The sequence below is a fragment of the Budorcas taxicolor genome, chromosome X (assembly GCF_023091745.1).
Source record: "Budorcas taxicolor isolate Tak-1 chromosome X, Takin1.1, whole genome shotgun sequence".
NCBI lineage: Eukaryota > Metazoa > Chordata > Mammalia > Artiodactyla > Bovidae > Budorcas > Budorcas taxicolor.
In genome coordinates, this window is record NC_068935.1 from 108,373,551 (window position 1) to 108,396,724 (window position 23,174).

The window sequence follows — 23,174 nt, forward strand, 5'->3', positions numbered from 1 at the left end:
CTAGTACATTTTTTAATTAAGCAAAATAGAACAGAAAAATACTGAGATTCACACTCAGTAATGAAAAGTATTGTTCTCTAAAATCTGGATTCGTGTGTTTGTGTTTAATGGATTATGACATAAAATATATTTATTATTATTATATTATTAAATTCTAAGTCATGTCTGTCTTCGCAACACCATGGACTGTAGCCTCTTCTATCCAAGGGATTTGTCAGGCAAGAATACTGGAGTGGGTTGCCATATCCTTCTCCGGGGCTATTCCCAACCTGGACTTGGAGACATTTCCCCCCCTGGGGGAGATAAGCAAGTCAGAATCGTTGCTGTTGTTGTTCAGTCACTAAGTCACGTCTGACTCTTTGTGACCCCATTCACTGCTGCACGCCAGGTTTCTCTGTTCTCCACTATCTCCCAGAATGTGCTCAAACTCATATCCACTGAGTTAATGGTGCTATTTAACCATCTTATCCTCTGCCACCCCTTTCTTCTATTGCCTTCAATCTTTCCCAGCATCAGGGTCTTTCACAATGAATTGACTCTTCACATAAGATGGCCAAAGTATTGGAATTTCAGCATCAGTCCCTCCAGTGAATATTCAAGGTTGATTTCTTTTAGGATTGACTGATTTAATCTCCTTGCTATCCAAAGGACTCTCAAGAGACTTCTCCAGCACCACAATTCAAAAGCATCAATTCTTTGGTGCTCAGCCTTCTTTATCATCCAACACTCACATCAATACATGACTACTGGAAAAACCACAGCATTGACTATATGGGCTTTTGTTGGCAAAGTAAGGTCTCTGCTTTTAAATACGCTGTCTAGGTTTGTCATAGCTTTCCTTCCAAGGAGTTAAGTGTCTTTTAATTCCATGGCTGCAGTCACCATCTATAGTGATTTTGGAGTCCAATAAAAGAAAATCTGTCACTGCTTCCACTTTTTCCCCTTCTGGATGCCATGATCTTAGTCATAGATCAGAGAGCTCCAAACTCTCTCTCCAAGGAAGTAACTGACTTTAATTGAAACAGAGTTAGAAGAAATTCATGCCAATGGGCACTCTCAAAAAAAAGTGGTGGATGTTGTAATGAAAGCCAGAATTGATAGGCACTGGAAATATAGGCTAAACTGGAGGCTGGCTGGTCTTCTGGAGAGAAATTTGGAAAGAGACATTTGGGGAGAGCCTTCCTTTGGTCAGAAAATATCTCCAACACTGACCTCCAATACTATCCTTTCAATGGGGGAACAATATGATTGGACTAGTTTGTGAAGCAGTTTGGCCTTATAGGGAATTATTGAAAAATAATAAAGCAATCAGGCAGCAATTAGTGGTGCTTGACAGCTGGATGTGGTCAGGGAAAAAGACAGTCAAAGACAGCCCTACCAAAACCATTTTCATGCTACTGGTGACTGTGGGAATACCCAAGGCAGCAACCCCTGAGTAACAAAATAAAAAACTTCATATCAAAGCTTATGGAACAGACTTGCAGACTTCAGAAATACAGCCAGTTACTAAACAAGTAAATAATAATAAAATGTCCAGGGGCTGGGGACAAGGGATCATTACCCAGAGTTGCTATAATATAGAACTAAAATGTCAAGTTTCCAATAAACTATTCTGGGTCATGAAAATGTCAAGGAGGGGGAAATTTCCCTTCTGACTCTACTTGAGTTCTCTTAGCAGGTCTAATAATTAAATTGACACAAAATAGATTAACAGGAGAAAAAAAAACAATTTAATTTGTGGGCATGGAGGTCTTACAGAAATGGAACCCAAAGAGGGACCAAAGCCAGGCAGCTTTGACAGGACCAAGAAATTCAGGTTTGGGTGCTTCATTAGTGGGCTTCCTTGGTGGTTCAGATGGTAAAGAATCTGCCTGCAAGGTAGGAGACTGGGTTTAATCTCTGGGTCAGGAAGATACCCTGAGAAGGGAATGGTAAAGAATTTAAGCAAAGTTTGGGGTTGGACAGTAATCAGTAAAGAAGTAATGAGTTTTGTTCATACAGGATTTTAAAGGAATTAAAATCACTATCTTGAACAGATACCTGCACTCTCATTTACACTGCATCATTATTCACAATAGTGAAGATATGGAAATAACCTAAGTGTTAATTGATATATGAATGAAGAAAGAAAATATAGCATATATATAATAATAACATAATAATATAATGAAATTTTATTCAGCAATAAAACAAGATTTTACCATTTGTGACAATATGGGCAGTCCTTGAGTCATGCTAAGAAAAATACATTAGATAGAGACAGACAAATAGGGTATGATCTCAGTTTTAATGAGGAATCTATAAAAGTCAAACATTGAAATAGTAGTATAGTGGTTGTCAGAGGCTAGGGTTAATGGGGACATGTTGATCAAAAGGTACAAAGTTTCAGTTATAAGATGACTACATTGTAGGGATCTAATGTACAGGATGATGAGTATAGTAAACAATATTGAATTATATGTCAATACTCAAAAACTATTATGGGAATTAATGTTCTCACTCCATCAAACAACAACAACAACAAAAAGATAATTATGTGTGGTAATCATTTTAATATGTATATATATCAAATCACCACATACACATATAAACTATAACCTACACATGTTATATTACTATTATATCTCAATAAATCTGGGGAAAAATAAAGCAACAATGAGGTATCACTATGTATCAGGTAGAATGGACAAAATTCAGAATGCTAACACCAAATGCTGGCCAGGATGTGGGGCATCAGGAACTCTCATTCACTGCTGGTGGGAATGCAAAATGACACAGCCACTTTGGAATACAGTTGGCAGTTTCTCACAATACTAAACATTCTTATCATGTGTACATGCATGGTAAGTCACTTCAGTTGGGTCCAACGCTATGCAAACCTAGGGACTGAAGCCCGCCAGGCTCCTCTGTCAATGGGATTCTCCAGGCAAGAATACTGGAGTGGGTTGCTATGCCCTCCTCCAGGGGATCTTCCTGACCCAGGGGTTGAACCCACATCTCTTATGTCTCCTGCATTGGCACGTGGGTTCTTTACCACTATCGTCATCTGGGAAGCCCCCACTCTCACCATACGATCCACCAACTGTGCTCCTTTATAATTACTCAAAGGAGGTGAAAACTTATGTCCACACAAAAACCTGCACATGTATGTTTAAAGTAGCTTTATTCATAATTGCCAGAGCTTGGAAGCAACCGAGTTGTCCTTCAGGAGGTGAATGGATAAATAAACTGTGGTACATTAAGAGAATGGATTATTAAATACTTAAAAGAAATCAGCTATCAAGCCTAGAAAAGATATAAAAGAAACTTAAATGCCTATTACTAAGTAAAACAGGCCAATCTAAAATAATTGGTTCTACTTCTATGGCGTTCTGAAAATAAGCAAAAATAAGAAGACAGTAAAAAGGTCAATGTTTACCAGGGGTTAGAAAGAGAGGGGGGAATGACCAGGTAGAGTACAGAGAATTTTTAGAGCAATGAAACTATCCTGTTTGATACTTCAATGGTGGATATATATCATTCAACATTTGCCCAAACCCATAGAATGTAGAATACCAAGAGTGAATGCTAATGTAAACTGTGGACTTTGGGAGATAATGATGTATCAATGTTAATTCATTGATTGTAACAAACATACCGCCTTGATACAGAATGTTAATGTGGGGGGGGGTGGGGTGGGCGGGTTGTGCATGTGTAGGGGGCAGGGGATATATGGGAAGTTTCTATATCTTCCATTGAATTTTGCTGTCAACTCTAAAAAGTCTATATGAGAAATAACAAAGAATGAAAATCCCCCATCCCCTAACATTTCATATTGGTTCCAGTCTCCTAAAATTCACATATAAGGTCATATCAATCTTGTTTTAGCTTACATTATTTACCACAGAGTAAAATGGTTTGAATGCATACTTGAACAATATGAATACACTTAAATACCCCTGTGGATATTTGAATAGTTAATTGTGTACTTTCATAATCTCATTCTTTTCTCATAAAAACATTAATCTCAGCTATTGCTAATATCCTCATTATACAAGTGAGGAAACGATGACACAGATAGTAAGAGTAGCTCTCCTAAGGCCACAGAATTAGTGTTTGACACAGCCAAGATTTCACAATGCACCCCAATACTCATTATCTTACAGAACACCAGCAGGGTGATGTTGATGATAACTGACACACATTATACCTTTTATTTTTGGCAAAACTGAACATCCTGTTTATCTCCTCTGAGCTTTGTTCATGCCCTGTTTGTGACAAAAATAAACATAATTCCACATCCCCAGCTTATGACTGGGTGACTTCTATGCCATATCTTAAATTCTGTCTATATTCAATTACTTGTAGCTCTTGAAACGTTTTATAACTTCCATGCTTATGGCTTATTTTATCATGAGTTTATAATTTTTGTTTGTGATCTGATGTTTAGTGGGGCTCTAGCTGTGGGAAAACTGCATGACCTTGTTTGATGGTGTGTCCTGTTAGAAAGAATTTGCTTTTAACATCATTAACCTGAGTCAAATCTATGGTACTATCTTAGTTTGAGGACAAAACTAGTTATATTGTACATTCAAACAACAGCACAGTGTAAGGATTTGCATGCCAGTTATAAATTCTCAATTTGCTAATCACAGTTTCCTGGCATATAGATTGTACCTAGTCTACCCATTCACTGAGGGTATAGCCCTTCAAGGCCCTTGGCGGCTTTATATTAGAGCTTTAGCTTTGATTCCTCATTGTGTGGAGACTTGCTTCTGTACTGAAACGGCTGTTAAAATCTGGTCCAGCAAATAGCCCCCAAGATAGCCTTAGCATTTGTCCCAGTTTACAACTGTTTTTTTCTAACATTCATTTGTGTGTTTATTTCTGACATATCCTATGAGATTCTTTAAATCTCTTTTATTTAAAATGTTCATCTCTGCATTTGTTATACTTTTTTTAAACCAAGTGTTGCTAGATGCTTAGATAACAATTTTCCTTTTTTTTTCTTTTTCCAGAGTATCTACACTGCTATACTGTTGGAAAAAATTAAATGTCTTTTAAACCTACTTCTGATGAAGCAGGTGTAAGGAAAAGAACTACCATATAATGAATACTTGAATTGCTCTATGACAGACATATTTCCTTATTTATTCACCCTGAAAAATAGATGTGATTTGCCCTGAGGGAAAGAGCTAGCTCAAAGACATAGAGCAGTTTTTTCCTGATCAGATAGCTTGCAAGTGGCAGAGCAAGGGTTTTAACTGAGGTTTATAAGACTGTTAATTCACAGTTTATTAAAATATACAGGATATTTATCAACCTAAGATCAAGTGTTAGAATGTCTGGTAGATCCAACTAGTGTTATTGCTTCACAAATACCATGCAAGTAATATGAATGTGTATTTTTAAAGGTTGCTTCAGAGCTCCCCTTGCCTCCTTATTCTGACATCTATTTGTTCTAGTGAATTATTAAATCATAGACTCAACCTTATAGAAAATATTATAGCTTTATTTAAATAACAGAAAACAAAAAATTTCAAAGTAATTGAAAAACAGAAACTTTATTATTCATATCATGCTGGTGGCTCAGCAGTAAAGAATCTGCCAGCCAATGCAGGAGATGCGGATTCAATCCCTGGGTCCATGAGATCCCCTGGAGAAGAAAATGGCAACCCACTCCAGTATTCTTGCCTGGGAAATCCCATGGACAGAGGAGCCTGGTGGGCTACAGTCCATAGGGTCACAAAGAGTCAGACATGACTTAGCGACTAAACAACAGTATGTTTAAGAGTTCACTTAATTAAGGGGCTATTTTGAAAAAAATCAAACAAATTCTACTGCAGCTGTATCAACAAAGTGTCTTAAGAATGATCACTTCCAATTTCTTTCAACCAGGTGACAAGATTCAGGAAGGCAGAGTCTTTAATGATTTTTTGCATAGTTCTTACGACTGCATAGTTCTGGGCCTACAGCAGGATCTGCACAATCTTTTTCAGAATTTTTGGTTATTGGTTATTGGTTTGACAGTGTTACTGAGCATACTTTTCCAAGTGTACTTGAACTACATTTGCCCTCATATTTATTATTCATAATCAAGTGCCTAAGTAACCATTCAGAGAAGAATAACTAACAGTAAAATGTGATTTTTTAAACCATGCATTATTAAGCTATATTAGATTTTGATCAAATGCAATTCTGGTCCCCATCAACTCAACAGCTAACCAGTGACCTCATTTCATCCTTAGTTTCCTAATTTTTATTTCCTTAAACTGTTGTGGCTGAACATTACCGCAGTGGATTTACTCTATTCTTTCTCCTTTATTTGCCATCTTGCCACTTCAAAAAAAAAAAAAAATGAAGGTTAAAATTCATGAGCTATTAATTCACATATGAAGTGTTGACTACCTAATGTAAAATGAAGATGCTTTTAGCTTGATATTAGTAGTGCTAAGATATACATAAATTTTTGAGAATCATAGCTATTCTTAACATTTGCACAGCTTTAAAAAATTTAGTTATTTTTATGTGTATATAGCTTTGAGACTACTTTCTCCTGCCTGTGTCCAAGGATACCATCAGTAATAACGTCACCACCACATCAAAGTCTAAAAGTGATGATACAGGAAAAGGGAGAGATTTTCTTCATGCTTGGCTAATACATTTTGCTACTCCGTGGCTTTCTGCCTCACTGATTCCTTGAGATGGCAAAATATGAAAATAAGAACCATCAGTAAACTGTCTTCATATCTCACAGGTTGATCAAAATAGTTAACATAATACATTGAATATGATCGCTTCTTTAGGATTTATACACTTACTTAAAGGCAAATGCTATAAAAATCTATATAGATTCTAATGGTTGTTGTCATTAAAAATAACATTTGGCTGAAACTGTTAAGTAATATGTTTGCCTCTAATGGGATAAGAGCTGAACAACAGTAATAACTTTCAAATTACTCATACAATTACAACAGAGTGAGTGGCAGGAAGCAATTTTCTATTTTCATTTAGCTTTCTCCTCTGAGGGATTTTTAAAAAGGCTATAAATACTTCAGGAAAAAGTATGAATGCTACAGTTAACCACCCATGGGTTGGGCTGTCTTAACTTCTCATTGAGTATGTATTGAGTCATGTTATATTTTCCCATAAACTTACTCTTAACAGAACTTTGAATAAAAATCACAGTACTGTATGACTTGCTTTTAAATCTCAGATAAAACGAGCACTTATATGACTGAATAAAACAAATTCTACAAGCTGGATTGGTAACCACATTTATGTCACTGAATTTAACTAATTTTTGTTGCCCTCCCCCCTCCTTTTGAAGCAAAAATCTTTACACTGTGTGATAAATGAAAATTTATATCAAGAAGTAGTATACAAATCCTATGGCTAATATTAGGTAAAACTGATATATGATTCTTTGAAAATATTGTTTTTTAAACTGTATATTTTTACTGTGTCCTAAGACTTTCACTACTGTAATTTTAGTAAGGAATAGTTGTTATTTTTGTAAAGAAACTTATATACTATAAGAAATCTGAATTTGGGTCCATATTAAATTTTTTTCTACATTACTGTTTCAAGCAAGTGGAAAAACTGAAATAATTATACAGAGACTATACACACACCTATCACTTATTCTGTAATTAACATTCACCATGATTGTTTACCACATTCATTTATTCATCAATCCATCTTATTTTAAAATCATCCCTCATTCTAGGAAGGACTCTGTGTCAACTTAAAATTGAAAGGAAGCATGAGGAAATGGAGAAATGCCCACTATTGATGATGTTCAAACTTAGGTTGACTTTAGCAGAGAGAGTCCAAAAAATATCCAAGTCTCAGGTGAATAGCTGGGTTATATAAATAATTCTTGTAATTTTGATGATCTTCAGGTAAACATATGAGGTCAAAGATTTAAGTAATTTAGTAATGAGGAAACCACTACAAAATTGAGACTCATTTAAGAGAGAAATTGAGGAGCTATGTAGGGATAATAAAGGGATACATAATATTGCTATATAACATACACAATTAGAGGCTTAGAAAACTCCAGTGAACCTAAGGATGGCGGGCACTGGTTTGGTGGCCGGGGAGGTTGTAGTGGATGCGCTGCCGTATTTTGATCAGGGTTATGAAGCGCCTGGTGTTCGCGAAGCGGCTGCCGCATTGGTGGAGGAGGAAACTCGCAGATACCAACCTACGAAGAACTATCTAAGCTACCTGATGGCCCCGGATTATTCTGCTTTTGAGACAGACATAATGAGAAATGAATTTGAAAGATTGGCTGCTTGACAACCAATTGAATTGCTCAGTATGAAACGATACGAACTTCCAGCCCCTTCCTCTGGTCAGAAAAATGACATCACTGCATGGCAAGAGTGCGTAAACAATTCTATGGCGCAGTTAGAGCATCAGGCAGTTCGAATTGAGAATCTGGAACTAATGTCCCAGCATGGATGCAATGCCTGGAAAGTGTATAATGAAAATCTAGTTCATATGATTGAGCATGCACAGAAAGAGCTTCAGAAGTTAAGGAAACATATTCAAGACTTAAACTGGCAACGAAAGAACATGCAACTCACAGCTGGATCTAAATGAACAGAAATGGAGTCAACCTGGGTATCCCTGGTCAGTAAGAATTATGAGATTGAAAGGACTATTGTACAATTAGAAAATGAGCTCTTTCAAATGAAGCAGCAACACGGAGAGGCAAACAAAGAAAACATAGGGCAAGACTTCTGAAATAGACTGGCTCGGTGGGTAGAGAGGAAGGTACGCTGGGCTTTCACAGAAGATCAGGCATCTTAACTATGAGGAACATCAGCATCTTTTGGAAACCATCAGTGGTTATATGTTTAGAAACCATAAAATGTGGGTAGTTGTATTCTATTTGTACATTTTAGCAAAATAAAAAACTTAAACATAAAAAAAAAACCATACACAATTAGTCACTAACTTGCTGCTGCTACTGCTGCTAAGTCACTTCAGTCGTGTCCAACTCTGTGCGACCCCAGAGACGGCAGCCCACCAGGCTCCCCCGTCCCTGGGATTCTCCAGGCAAGAACAGTGGAGTGGGTTGCCATTTCCTTCTCCAGTGCATGAAAGTGAAAGGTGAAAGTGAAGTCACTCAGTCGTGTCAGACTCTTAGTGACCCCATGGACTGCAGCCTACCAGGCTCCTCTGTCCATAGGATTTTCCAGGCAAGAGTACTGGAGTGGCGTGCCATTGCCTTCTCCAGTCACTAACTTAAAGGGCTATAAACTCTAATTTGGGGGTTATCTTTTCTACCAATTATTTGAACACATACCAAAAGAAAATCTATAATATGTAACATAATCATGTCTGGGAACCTTAATCAATAGCAAACAGTGAGTCAAAGTTCACTCTGTAAATAAACTTTAGGTGGACCTGTGACTCCTATTCAAAGGACATTAATCACCCCACCCCCAAAACATAAACACACAGCTTTTTCTTCTAATTTTGGATAATTCACACACACACAGACCAGATAAAATGTATGTCAAGTATCTTGCAATGCTTTAAAGCATGAGTTGAAACAAGAAGATATACTGTTTACAAACATAAAACCAATTTGTGGTAGGCAGAATTCTAATATGGACTCTGAAATTGAAATTCCCCCTCATCCACTAGGAACATAAGCTCTCTATAATCCCTTGTACTTGAGTGTGTGTGAGTGTGTTAGTCAGTCAGTGTGTCCAACTCTTTGTGACCTCGTGGACTTCAGCCCGCCAGGGTCCCCTGTCCATGGAGTTCTCCAGGCAAGAATACTAGAGTGGGTTGCCATTTCCTTCTCCTGACCCAGGGATCAAACCCAGGTCTCCTGCATTTCAAGCAGCTTCTTTACTGTCTGAGCCACCAGGGAAGCCCAAGTGTGTGTGCAGGACTTATAAATATGATGAGATTTCTCTCCTTGATTAGGTTACTTGGTATAACAAAAGTGAAGCAATTTTGCAGATGTAATCAAGGCTCCTAATAAACTGTCTTTAAATTAATCAAAAGTGAGGTTATCCTGGTTGAGCATGACTTAATCAGAGAGCCATTTAAAAGAGGATCCAGGTCTTCCTTCAAGAGAGGAATTCAGAACAAGAGAGATTCAAAATGAGATTCTTCTGCTGGTTTAAATAAGAAAATACCATATTGGGAGCAGACTGCGGAGATGCCCATACGGAAAAGACCTGAGGGTGATCTCTATTGGCTGAGCGTGGTCCCCAGCTGAGGATCAGCAAGAAAATAGGGACTCTGGCCTCCAACCACATAGAAGTGAATTTGCCAATAGCGTGAATAAGTTTGGAGATAGATTCCTCCTGAGTCACATTTCCAGATAACATTGCATCCCAGATAGCATCTTAATTTCAGTCTTGCAAAATCCTGAGCAGAGGACCCAGTTAAAATATATTTGCACCCCTAACCTACATAAGCTGTGAGACAATACGTATTTTGGGAAAAAAAATAGGTATTTTGTGTTAAGCTGGTAAAATTATGGTAATTTGTTACACAGCAATAGAGAACTAATACACAAGAGATTTTAAGGCTATGATTTCTGGATAAAACCAATTACTATTATAACTCTATCAGGGTAGCAGTTCTCAACACATAACAAAATAAATACATTCCAGCAAATGATAGCTCAGCATATCCAAATATTTGCTCAAATTATGAATCAACTAGAGTGCCAGATTATTCTTTCATCTCAAAGCTTTCAGTGAATTATACTCTCAAAATAACCCTGGGTTTAAACTTTTAATCATATACATTTGTTCTCATATATAGAAGAAAAATGCATTTCAATTTGTGCTTGATGTATTATGGTAATTTGCTATCTCTTGAGGAAGATATGGCTTATTTTTTGATGACAATTGCTGTGAGTTGAGTCCTGTGGAAAACAGATACTGAGATGGTGTTAACCGTGCAGGAGGTTAGTAAGGAGTACCCTTAGACTTGGTATGCGTAAGGAAAGGGAGGGAAGCAAGATTGGATAGAGGAAGAACTCAGGCTGCAACTCGGTCCCCAAGACAACTTTGAGCAACCTCATGAGGATCTCTGCTGCTAGACTATGCCTATAGAGTATTTGGAGAAGGGCTGATATGGCCAGGAATTTACACCCTTATATTGACTTCATATTTGATGTAGATCAATCTGGAAAGGGGCGTAACCTTAGAGGAGGTCGTTTGTTCTCTGCAGTTGAGGCAATTCCTTAAGGGACTGATAGCCAAAGACATTCCTTCCACAGCGTTTTCAGCAGCTGGGACACTAAATCATTCGTTGACTTGGTATCTGAATGCACGCAGCAATGTACTTCACATCTATACTGCTGAGACATAAGTTACTATTGGTTTTATGTCAGTAACTCTGAATGTATTCATCGTTTCCCATCAGAAAACTTTACATTAGGTTAGAAGCTGTATCCTCCATTTATCTTTACATGCTAATAATGATTTCTGAAAGATGGATCAGAGATTACTCCTCAAAATAACAAATTTTTAGTAGCCCTATTATATACTATTTATCTTGAGACAATGAAAATCCCAGGTCCCAGATCAGTGATTCGTCATTTTTTAGGATCTGCCTTTTTAAATTGTCAGTGACTGGCATCAAGGATAAAAAAGCTATAACCATGTAACTGATTATCATAGCATACACTTCAGGAACTGAAGTGACTTAGCAGCAGCAGCAGCAGCAGGAACCAGAGGGAGGGGAAAGTACATGAACTCATTCAGAGATTATAGTTATTGATGTTTTTTGATGTTTTTGTATCAAATAATGCATATTATCTTTCTTTATACTAGCACATACTAACACTGTTTCTAGTCATTATCAGTCAAAATAATCAACAAAGAAAAACTATTGATAAATTGGATTGATTTTCAATGAAACTGATTTTGCAATATGCTTTAAATACATAGTAACTTGGTGCATAGCAGCTGGAAAGTAGTTAATTCATAGAATTTCAGGTCAAGGTTTCTGCTCTAAAGAACAGGATCTCAAAATTACCTGGCAATTTTTCCAAATAACTCTTCTTATATCTATCAATCAAAATGTACCAGAAATGACTTTATTATTGCTGTAACTTTTGAAAATGGCCCCAGAAAATTTCAGCTACTGGTGTTTTATGCAGTTCCTGCCCTTTAAATAAGAAATTAGAAAATAAAATTATTGACCTGAAAACAACACACAGTGTACCCTTATTGTTATGTTCCTTCTTCCTTACAAAATTGGCTTGTAATAGCACCTCTAATTTCCTTATTCCATATAATCACTTTAATACTCATTGATTTTATTCTTTAAACATATATTTTAATTACAATTTTTAAAAATATTAACAAGTAAAAACAAACAAACAAAAAAACTGCTGCTGCTCCTCACTTGCTTAGTCATGCCTGACTCTTCTGCAGCCCCACGGACTGTAACCCACCAGGCTCCCGTGTCCATGGGATTCTCCAGGCAAGAATACTGGAGTAGGTTGCCATTTCCTTCTCCAAGGGATCTTCCAGACCAGGGATCGAACCAGTTTCCTGTCTCCTGCATTGGCAGGCGGATTCTTTACCACTGAGCCAGCTGTTAAGCCCAAAGCTTGTTTAATTTAGTTAATCCATTTTATAACACTCTGGTGGGGACTGACAATATTGGGCTGGCATTTCAGTCCCCTGACACATTCTGTTTATTATCACTGTTAGCAATATTATTGCCAGGCAAAACTTGACTCATCTGTGTTCCCCAAAGTACCTTCTCCCTCTTTTGTTCTCTCCTCATATTTCATCTGCTCATTTGATTCAGTGTTTCATGGAAGATTTCATTTGTCTTTCCCAAAACAGAGAAACACATTCTACCCTAGCAAAAGTCTCATAAGCCTTTCAGGAATATTTTCCTTTATTTTCTTCTACCAATGCTGCACTGATTTCACATTGATATCTGACAACGATTTTCTGTAATGCCTCCCTCTCCTAAGTGTTGATATCTGATTTCTTAACAGTGAAGGGTTTATTCTTTGGATATTAATCACTGTTCTAGAAAGAAAATGTAGCTACACATGCTGACTGTGATATGCAGAGGAATATCACATTTTTTGCTATCATCATTGAGGTAGCCATCACAAGAAACTGTTTCTTGTTTCCAAAGGATACTCAACACGAACATCTCATTCACACAATTTCTTTCTTTTCTACTGTCTTCTGCTGTCTTTCTCCTGCTCCATTAATCTCTATTTTCTTTTAGACAAAGAAAGTATCTTCAGACTCTCTATTGTACAGTGGATATTTCCAACACAGTTACCTCTAATACAGGCATGGAAAAGACCCTGAGGCTGGGAAAGATGGAGGGCAAGAGGAGAAGGGGGCGACAGAGGGTGAGATGGTTGCATGGCATCAATGACTCAATGCACGCAAGTTTGAGCAAATTCCAGGAGATAGTGAAGGACAGGGAAGCCTGGCATACTGCAGTCCATGGGGTTGCAAACAGTTGGACGTGACACAGCGACTGAACAATAACAACAATATAGACATAATAGATTCCCTAAAGTACCATTTTTTCCCCTATCTTTTGCCTAAAAATGCAGAGGAAACAAATGGCTCAGGCACAAAAAGAACACTGAGTAGTAAGTCAGGTGTCCTGCATTTTATTAGCTGCATGATTTTCAGCAGATTCTTAACTTCTCTGGTTCTAGTTCCTCATCTATAATACAGCATGCCTGTCACAAATTAAAGTTTAAATGAAAAAATCTATTGTGCCTTATAAACTAGAAGTTATTTCACAAACATAACCAATTATTATCACATCAAGTCCAAATCTACCATTTTTCAAAGACCTCTAAAACCTGATGCTATTCATCAAGATTATTTACCATACCTCCTCCTTCACACTTGGTCTCTGTTGTCTATTCCTTTTCAAAATCACCCTCGTCATTTATTTTCATCTCTATACTTTTGCTCATGCCTTTCCCTGACATTTTCTCCAGTTTCCCCTCTGCCTATCCAAAGCCTACTGATTCCACTTCATCAATGAAGCCTCCTTTGAGTACTCTAATTTTGAAGTTTGCTGTATATCATTTTACTTTCTTTGACACTGCGTTTACTATACACTCACTAATTATACATGTAGTAATATTTCAACTGTTTAAAACACTATATGTAGCTTCACTTTTGGAACTGACATTCAGAATCAGTTTATGATACACATATTCATATAAACACACACACATACACTAAACTGAGTATGCTACAGTGCTAACTTATTTATGAAATTGTAAAGAGCCTATATGATTTTAATATGCCTATAAAATATTGTGGAAACAACCCACTAAAATTCTAAAGAATTAACTTGGAGTTGGGAAGCATATTTAAAGACATAGCTCCTGTAGTTCTTATCCTATAGGTATCCATGTAATAGTTTGGGGAATAAAATACAAAATAACATTAATTACAAAATCAATATGTGACAACCAACATTGGGAAAAGTGCAAATTGACATTAAGAGTTGATATAGAAATGGAATAGGGTTCCTAGAGGAGATAAAACATGAATTAGACATTGAATGATAAAAGACTGATGAAAGGGGACACATTTGAGACAGAAGCAACAGTATACACAGAAGCAGGGAAAGTCTGGGATGATTCTGTCAAACTGTGAATAATTCTCTTCAGGTGTATGTAAGGAAGAATAGTGGAGGCAATTCAGCTCAAATGCAGTCATATTACACAAAAGTTCAACTGGAATACTATAATGTACATATTTGATTTTTTGGTGTTATTGACTGTGGGGAGATATTAAAAGATGTTTGAACAAGAAAGCAATTAAAGCAACTGTACTCCAGGGAATTTTAATATGGCTATGACATGAGGATATTATCAATGTAAGAAAAAGACCCTGAATAAAGATAGGGCTTTCATCTCATAGGTCATTAGATGCAATATAATGAGGTGTCAGTCAGTCAACCCGTCTCTACATTTCTGAGTCAGATTAGTTGTAAAGTGCTGGTACCATTAATAAAGACTGGAAACAGAGAAGCGGATAGTGATTTTGTTTCTGTTCATCTAGATTTTGTTCACATAATTTTTGGTGAGCTATATCCAGGAGAATAGTCTTGGACTCAAACAGCTGACAACTAAAGTTTTACACTGATATGTATATGCATCTATATTTAAAGCTTGACTATTTATTGTATATTCCATGTGAAATTGATTTAAGAAAAGCAAAAACAAAAAACCCAGGGACTTCCCTGGTGGTCCAGCGGTTAGGAATCCACCTGTCAATTCAGGGGACACCTGTTCAATCCTGGTCCAGGAAGATCCCACACGCCGTGGAGCAACTAAGCCCTCATGTCATAACCACTAAGCGTGCATGCCCTGGAGCTCGTGCTCTGTCTAATGAGACGCCCAAGAACCACAGCTAGAGAGTAGCCCCCACTTGCCTCAACTAGGGAAAGCCTGCGTGCAGCAACAAAGAACCAGCACAGCCAAAAATAAATGAATTTAAGAAAAAAAAAAAAAGAAAGAAAAAAAACCTAGGCAACGTTTTCCAAGGTGCATCCTGAATTTCTAATTCCAAACGTCAGATGCTGCAGCCCTGCTGGCATCGTCTTAGTGCCAAACAAAACAGGTAACATGTTAACCTACTGTCTCATTAACATTAAAAAAAATTACCAAATATCAAAGCAAAATATCACTTCCTAATGGCCTCAGCTCATCTAATTTAATAATTTAGTATCCATTACATTCGGCACTCCCTCAGGTGGATTTGCTTGTGATGCAGTTGCCAATAGAATGCAACTCAGACTGGATTAAACAACAAAGTGGATTTTTAGTTCATATTACTGAAAACTCAAGAAGCAGCTTCAGCCATGGTTAGATTTAGAATAAAAACAAAATCATTTGGATCGAGTCTCTTTTCATCTCTTGCTCTGTGTAAGCTCCATTTCAAGATTACACACGGTTGCCTAGCAGCTCCAGTTTCTTCCTTCATGGGGCATTTTACTACACTTGTTCCATCCTTTTAGCTTCAAGTAGATGGGTAAAGAATTCTAAGAATGCAAATGTTGGATAAGGTATGGAAAAGTGAGTGTGGCCACAGAAGGAAATGAGAACCATGCTTGAAAGAAAAAAATTTGATCATACTCACAGATCCTAGAGAGGAGTCACTACACGCCAGGCAGGGCCACAAAGGAAGCTCCAGGTTTTAGCTGGGTGGCAAAGACAGGAACAAAAGAAAACTCTAAGCTAGAGCAGAGAAAATTGTTTAGAATTGATTAGTTTGAATAATTACGGCAGGATATGGGCTATAGGGTGGTCTCTAGCTATCTGTAGCTGACCCCAGGATGAGGCAGAGGAAATACAGGCTTGTACATGGGAGTCAGATAAGGAGGTGTTTGAAGCTACAGACTCAGGGTTGTTTTGTGTATGAAAGATGCTCCTGGCTAGAGTTTTGTTGTCTCCAAGAAACAGCTAACTGTAGGGGGCGGTGGTCACTCTCCAGCCAGCAAGATTTTGAAAATATCAAAACATCATAAAATACTGAAAATAAAATCATGATTAATGCATAAAAAGAATGTTCCTTTTTTTCTGGCATTTCCTACAAAAATCCAGAGATTTACTGTATTTGCTTTTACTTTCGTCACATGTTGTTTTTCAGTTGCTCAGTCATGTCCAACTCTTTGCGACCCCATGGACTGCAGCACGCCAGGCTTCCCTGTCCTTCACCATCTCCCAGAGCTTGCTCAAATTCATGTCCATTGAGTCGGTGATGTCATCCAACCATCTCATCCTCTGTTGTCCCCTTCTCCTCCTGCCATTAATCTTTCCCAGCATCAGGGTCTTTTCTAATGAGTCAGTTCTTCACATCAGGTGGCCAAAATATTGGAGCTTCAGCATCAGTCCTTCCAGTGAATATTCAGGGTTGATTTTATCACATGACCACTGCTTAAAAATTTACTTGTTCAAGGGAATATAAGGGACTGTCAACCTAAATAAAGAGGTACAACTGAGACAAGCTCAAATTACCTGAACCTCTCTTTACTCGGGAACAGCTAAGAACCACAATTCTAGAAGGCACAATGTTCCAAGTTCCAAACCAGTCTGTGGAGAGTTTGGGGTGGGCTATATCTGGAGGGAAGGAACACACAAAGCAGGAAGTCCACACAAGAAGTTCAGTAAGCTGTAAGCTCATTGGCTTAAGGATGACAAGAGATTCATGGCGGAGGTTTACCTGTCAGGAGGTAAGTCTGCCTTCAGTAAATTATGTATTTTCAAGAAGCTAGTCTCTCAGCTAAGGTCCATTCTTCTGAGGGTGCATGTATGAGATCTCCGGTTTGGATTTTCCCTCCTAATTTATTTTTTTTATGTTTGGCTGCACGAGGGCTTTCTCTAGTTGCTACTCTTTGTTGGAGCGTGCAGGCTTCTCACTGTGGTGCCTTCTCGTGTGGAGCATGGGCTCTACAGTGTGGGCTCAGTAGTTGTGGCTCCTGAGCTCGACTGCCCATCCCCACATGTGGAATCTTCCTGAACAGGGACTGAATCCATGTTCCCTGCATTGGCAGGTAGATTCATCTCCCATATGTTTTAGATTGAAATCCTTTCACAAGGTTAAGCCACAGCAAAAATCTTAAATAGGAACTGTAGAGTGATGTCAGCATCCATGGTGGTATAAAACTTGTTGTCCCTCTCCCCGCTTTTAACAACTAAAACTGGATGTCCCTCCATAAACAAAAGGGCCTCTTGGGAGTTGTGAGATCCAGAATCATAGGGGAGTAGAGCGGAGGGGAGTGTCATTCACCCATGCAGTTGGGTAATAGGCAGACAGACCTTGACACAGGTACTGGAACCAGCAGGAGCCCTGAACCTGCTTGAGCCTCTCTTGGCTGCGGTCTGGAAAGATCTGGAGCTATGGACTTCAAGAGAGCCTTGTAGAAGTCTTGGTTTCCTCAAGAGAGATTCCAGTACTTCACTGCAAGAGTTTGGACGCATTAGACAAGTTAAGAGTTACATTGACCACACAGCCTCTTCTCCCAAGGTGACTTGGCATGACTGAAGTTGTCCTGCCTTGACTTTTCCTGGTGAAGTGGGGAGGAGGTGGTGAGGGGTGAGAGGGTACCCAGCTTCCCCCACTCTGTGGCACACTGCTGGAGAAACCCATTTCACTCCTGCAGCACCCAGGGATTGAGGTGGGACTTCCATGATTCAGGGATGGTGAGTTGGAGAGAGAGGCAGGTAAGAATATATGAGAGCATTATTAAATGGACTTCCTGATGACTGTATAGTGTACTCCAGCAGGAAGCCGGCCCCTCAGTCTCTTCTTCAAGCCAGCCTGAGATGGAACTAGATGGAACATGAGACTAGAGCTGGAACCAATCCCTCCACAGGTGATTTAAAAGTTGCACACTTGGTTCAAAAAGTTCTTTTTTCCCTTTTTTCCCCCTAGATCTTGTTCATCCTCTTTAGTGTCATGAGTAATGATCTCTTTCTTCTTAGGGCCAGTCTACCTGCCTTGGTCAGACATCATGGCATGTCTAGGCTGCTGTAGCTTGTCACTTTCCAATGCATTCACAGTTTTGTTTTGCTTTTTTATATCGGTCGTATTCACAAACTTACGCAGAAATTCTCATCATTTACAGTGTAGGTTATCTTCCTCAGCTTGAAATCCAAAGCATTTAACAAAATTCCCCCCCACCCCCCATTTCATCCACTGTCTTATCTCTACACACTTGATCCCTCATCTGCCTTAAAACCAGGGCTTAGGTACCTTAGCTGGTGCAGTTGCTGCTGCTTAAAGTACACGTCAGTCTCATACCAGCCCAGCAACATATGTTCCATCTTTCTAAACTCTGCTCAAATTCTTCTTTCAGCCGAAAGTTTTTTTAGATGTCAGATGTTTTCCATCTGAATTCTTTTCTTTCTGAGTTCTTTCTCTCTGTGCTTTATACCATTGTAGTTCTTGTCACACTATGCCTCATTATCACTTGGGGATCTGAATGTTTCCCTCACTTTATTTCGGAGCCCTTAGAAGATAAGAACTTAATCATCTTTTATCGACCACATTAACCACTACTGTTCCTTATTATAAGCATCCACTGACTGTCTTTTTATTTGACATGAATTTAACATTTGCACCAAAAGCCCTAAGTGAGTAGGAGAGGCAGCACTGGAATCTGTCTCCCTGTTAGTAGTTCAGTGCTTTTTCTACCATACATCTGGGACCAGTAAAAGCAGTTTCGAAGACATTATCATGGATTTAAATATGTTTATCAAAAGCACCCCTCATAATACAGCTCAGGACAATGCTCTACCTAGTTTGGTTCTTTGTCTGCCCTCGCTTTTCCTCGGTTGGTCTACAATCACAATATGAGATGAGTCCACAGCTCCACCTCAGGGTTTCAAGCAGTTCTCTAAGAATGACTGCCTTCATCCAACTCCCAGCCATTCCCACACTCTCATGTGCAAGGAAGGCAAATAGCCCCTCTTGTTGGGATTCTCTGATGCTTTTGTTGCTGTCAGGCCTCACCTATTCTGTTCTCTGCATAGCCTCTTCCAAGTAACACCTTGATATTAGACCTGGCTGTTGATTTTATTTCTCCTTCTGACATCACTCCCCAGTTTTCATGTTCCTTTATGCCACACCATGGTTTACTTGCCACACACCCATGCTTCTTGAGGAGGAGAGATGATGCATTAAGAAGAGGGAGGCATCTTAATTCCTCATCACATGCAGGGATGGTATGATTATTAGAGACCTAGTTAAGAATTACTGATGTATCAAACGTGCTTATTAAGTCAAAGAGTATCAGTCAGACCTGTACATAGCCCTGTACCCTAAAAGTATTTATTGGATTGCTTAAATGACTCTTCAATAGATAAACTGCTGAGAGAAAAGGATTAATAGTGGGTATTTAATTTAGTTTTCTATATGGAACATGTGACAGAAAGATGAAGAAGGCTTAACATTCTTGACTAAAAACAGAAACAAGATGGGAATTGAGACAGATAAAACCAGAGCAAAATTCTGCCTTAATCCAGTGGACTAGAAGATATCCCCTCGGGGGACATTCTCTCAGTATTTGACATCATTTTCATTTAAAAGGCCTTTTTGTACTGGATTTATATATGTGTCCAGGGAGAACAGAGTGTGAAAATAAATTGAAGACAAAGAATCGGTTATAAACCATGCAAAGGCCCATAGCAAAGTAGAAAATCTCCTGGAGATAAAGTGTAGACATGGAAAAGCATAGCGCTATGCTCGACATGTAAATGATCATTCATTGATGCAAAGATTTCTGAGGATGATACAAAGTTGTGGCATCTGCATAACCTGTATGCAAACATTCAGTTACTCAAAAAAAAAAATTTTTTTTTTACAGTCATAACATGCCCACCATGACTCAAAGGGTATGGTGTTGGTGCCCAGAGACATCTGAAACAAAGGCCTGGCCCATGAACTTGCAGTCCATCCTGCAAGTGGAAAATGATTATCTTTGTTAATATAAATGTATCCTCTCTGGACCCACACTTCTGTGATGTACACCAGTGCCCTCATCAATCCCAAAGAGACTTTATCATCCTCTCCTTAGTCATTCAAATCATGACTTTCAGAATCTTCATTTGGGAAATTCTTTCTCTTTCTATGCTATCTCCAGCCTTGCTTTTAACTTGGTGAGACCTTGTGAACCTACCTCTTGAGTGACTTTTCCTGGCTCTCGAGGCACTGGCCTGGAGGAGGAGGAGCAGTTAATTCTGCTTGGTTTGTCAGCAGTGGTGGTGTTTGATTTTTGATTGTACACTAATGAACCCTTCCATGAATACACTAGGGAGTGATTATTACATAGACACAAGAGGATCAATCAATTTTCAGTCATGTTGCATTGAGGAGAACATGGGATATTAGGATAGGTTAATTGGCTGTGATGTCTATATTGTAAAAGTGGTTTGGGTACATAGGATTTTCAAGGTATTCATGAAGAAGATGAATAAACAGTCACACACTGTTGCTATATATTCAATATACTATATATAAATATTTTGTATGTTTTACCTCTTTGCTGTTTTCTAAAAGGTAACATGCAAGGGTCATTTTTGAGTTCCAGAAGAGTCCATTGAGATGACTGATGTGGGGAGATTTGGCCAATGTCGATGTAAGTAGCATCTGGCAGTAAGTGAGAGAAGTAAATCAATACCACAATCTTAAAAATGTGAGAACTTCTCTGAGACTTGGAAGATGATTCTGGATTCATCTCTCCATGGCAGGCACCTGAAGTACAAGCCATTCTACTTAATAATTTTGGCAAATGATCTCCCGAAGCCCTATTCATTATTAGGGAAGGGAAGTCGCTCAGTTGTGTCCAACTCTTGCGACCCCATGGACTGTAGCCCACCAGGCTCCTCCGTCCATGGGATTTTCCAGGTGAGAGTACTGGAGTGGGTTGCCATTTCCTTCTCCAGGGGATCTTCCCAACCCAGGAATCGAACCTGGGTCTCCTGCATCGTAGGCAGATGCTTTACCGTCTGAGCCACCAGGGAAGTCATTCATTATCAGGACCATATAGCAAATAACTCTCAGTCTGTATTTGTTTTAGGATATTTGGGCTTCATAGTTTGCCTAGTTTAGAAATTTCATATTTATCTGAATATCTGAAATTGTCCTCAGTGTGGCCAGATAGCAAGAAATATCCTAATCCTCAGGTGTCAAGAAGACATAAAGAGTCGAGGTCATAGTGTTAAATGCTCTTTGCTCACCCATCATTTGTGGATTATTTTAATACTGTTGGCCTTCCCTGGTGGCTCAGATGCTAAAGCGTTTGCCTACAATGCGGGAGACCCGGGTTCGATCCCTGGGTCAGGAAGATCCCCTGGAGAAGGAAATGGCAACCCATTTCAGTATTCTTGCCTGGAAAATCCCCTACTGTCTATGGGGTCACAAAGAGTCAGACACGACTGAGCGACTTCACTATTCACTATTAATACTGTAAGGGACTTGAACTAGATTAGGAATTTTCAATGTTCTTTTGGCAGTTTTACTTTTTAAAATGTCCTATAGAAACGTTCTTTATAAAGAAGAATGTGAATACATTTTTTATAAAGAAGAATTGTGAATATGACCAATATATGGAAAGTGACAAGCTATATAAAGTCTCTCTTTATATAGCTATGGTCCTAGTTCCCATGATAAACTACAGAGCAACATGCAATCAGTAAAACCTTAAAAGAGTTTTCAAGCATGACCAGTCTTTTGTTTTATTTTAAGCATCCACTGGTGTTAGGAAATGATTCAGGAACAGAAAACTGTTGCTTTGTATACTTCTCACTATTTGTCCAATGCTTGCAAATATCAATGGCTCTTAAAAGCAAAGGACATCAAATCAATTCAGAGACTAGAGCAGCTACATGGGGAGTAGGGGGAGTGAACAGGAAAAGGTCTACCCTGATCCACAAACTCCTTCCTGATCTGTAGAGGAAAAGGAACACACTGTACTGTGTTGATGTTTGTAGCTTCATACTAAAAAAGGGAATCTTCAAAGGCAATAAAAGGTTTCACCTAGAGTTTCTTATTTGAGGGTCACTAATTTGTTCATTGGGCTTCCCTGGTGGCTCAGAGATTAAAGCGTCTGCCCGCAATGCAGGAGACCTGGGTATGTGAATTTCCTGCAGAAAAGAAGATAAGAATTTTCTGGGAATCTGAAAGTTCCACATGAAACTTATACTATCCTTTAAAAAAATACATATGCTAATTTAGACTTTGACTGTAAATTATATGAACTTCGGTCAGTTTAGTTCAGTTCAGTTCACCTGCTCAGTCATGTCCGACTCTTTGCAACCCCATGGATGGTAGCACACCAGGCCTCCCTGTCCATCACCAACTCCCGGAGTTTACTCAAACTCATGTCTGTTGAGTCGGTGATGCCATCCAACCATCTCATCCTCTGTTGTCTCCTTCTCCTCCCACCTTCAATCTTTCACAGCATCAGCGTCTTTTTAAATGAGTCAGTTCTTCACATCAGGTGGCCAAAGTATTGGAGTTTCAGCTTCCGCATCAGTCCTTCCAGTGAATATTCAGGACTGACTGGTTGGATCTCCTTGTAGCCTAAGGGACTCTCAAGAGTCTTCTCTAACACCACAGTTCAAAAGCATCAATTCTTTGGTGCTCAGCTTTCTTTATAGTCCAACTCTCACATCCATACATGACTACTGA

At 38.7% G+C, this 23,174-nt stretch overlaps 1 non-coding gene and 1 pseudogene across 1 annotated transcript; one reads left to right on the forward strand and one right to left on the reverse strand.

Moving 5' to 3' along the window:
* The first annotated feature begins 8,055 nt into the window (after positions 1–8,055).
* On the forward strand, positions 8,056–8,738 carry LOC128070459 (pre-mRNA-splicing factor SPF27-like; annotated as a pseudogene).
* A 12,695-nt stretch (positions 8,739–21,433) lies between these two features.
* Positions 21,434–21,505, reverse strand: TRNAR-ACG (transfer RNA arginine (anticodon ACG)). The gene has a single exon. It is a non-coding gene; the product is annotated as a tRNA-Arg (tRNA).
* Positions 21,506–23,174: the final 1,669 nt, after the last annotated feature.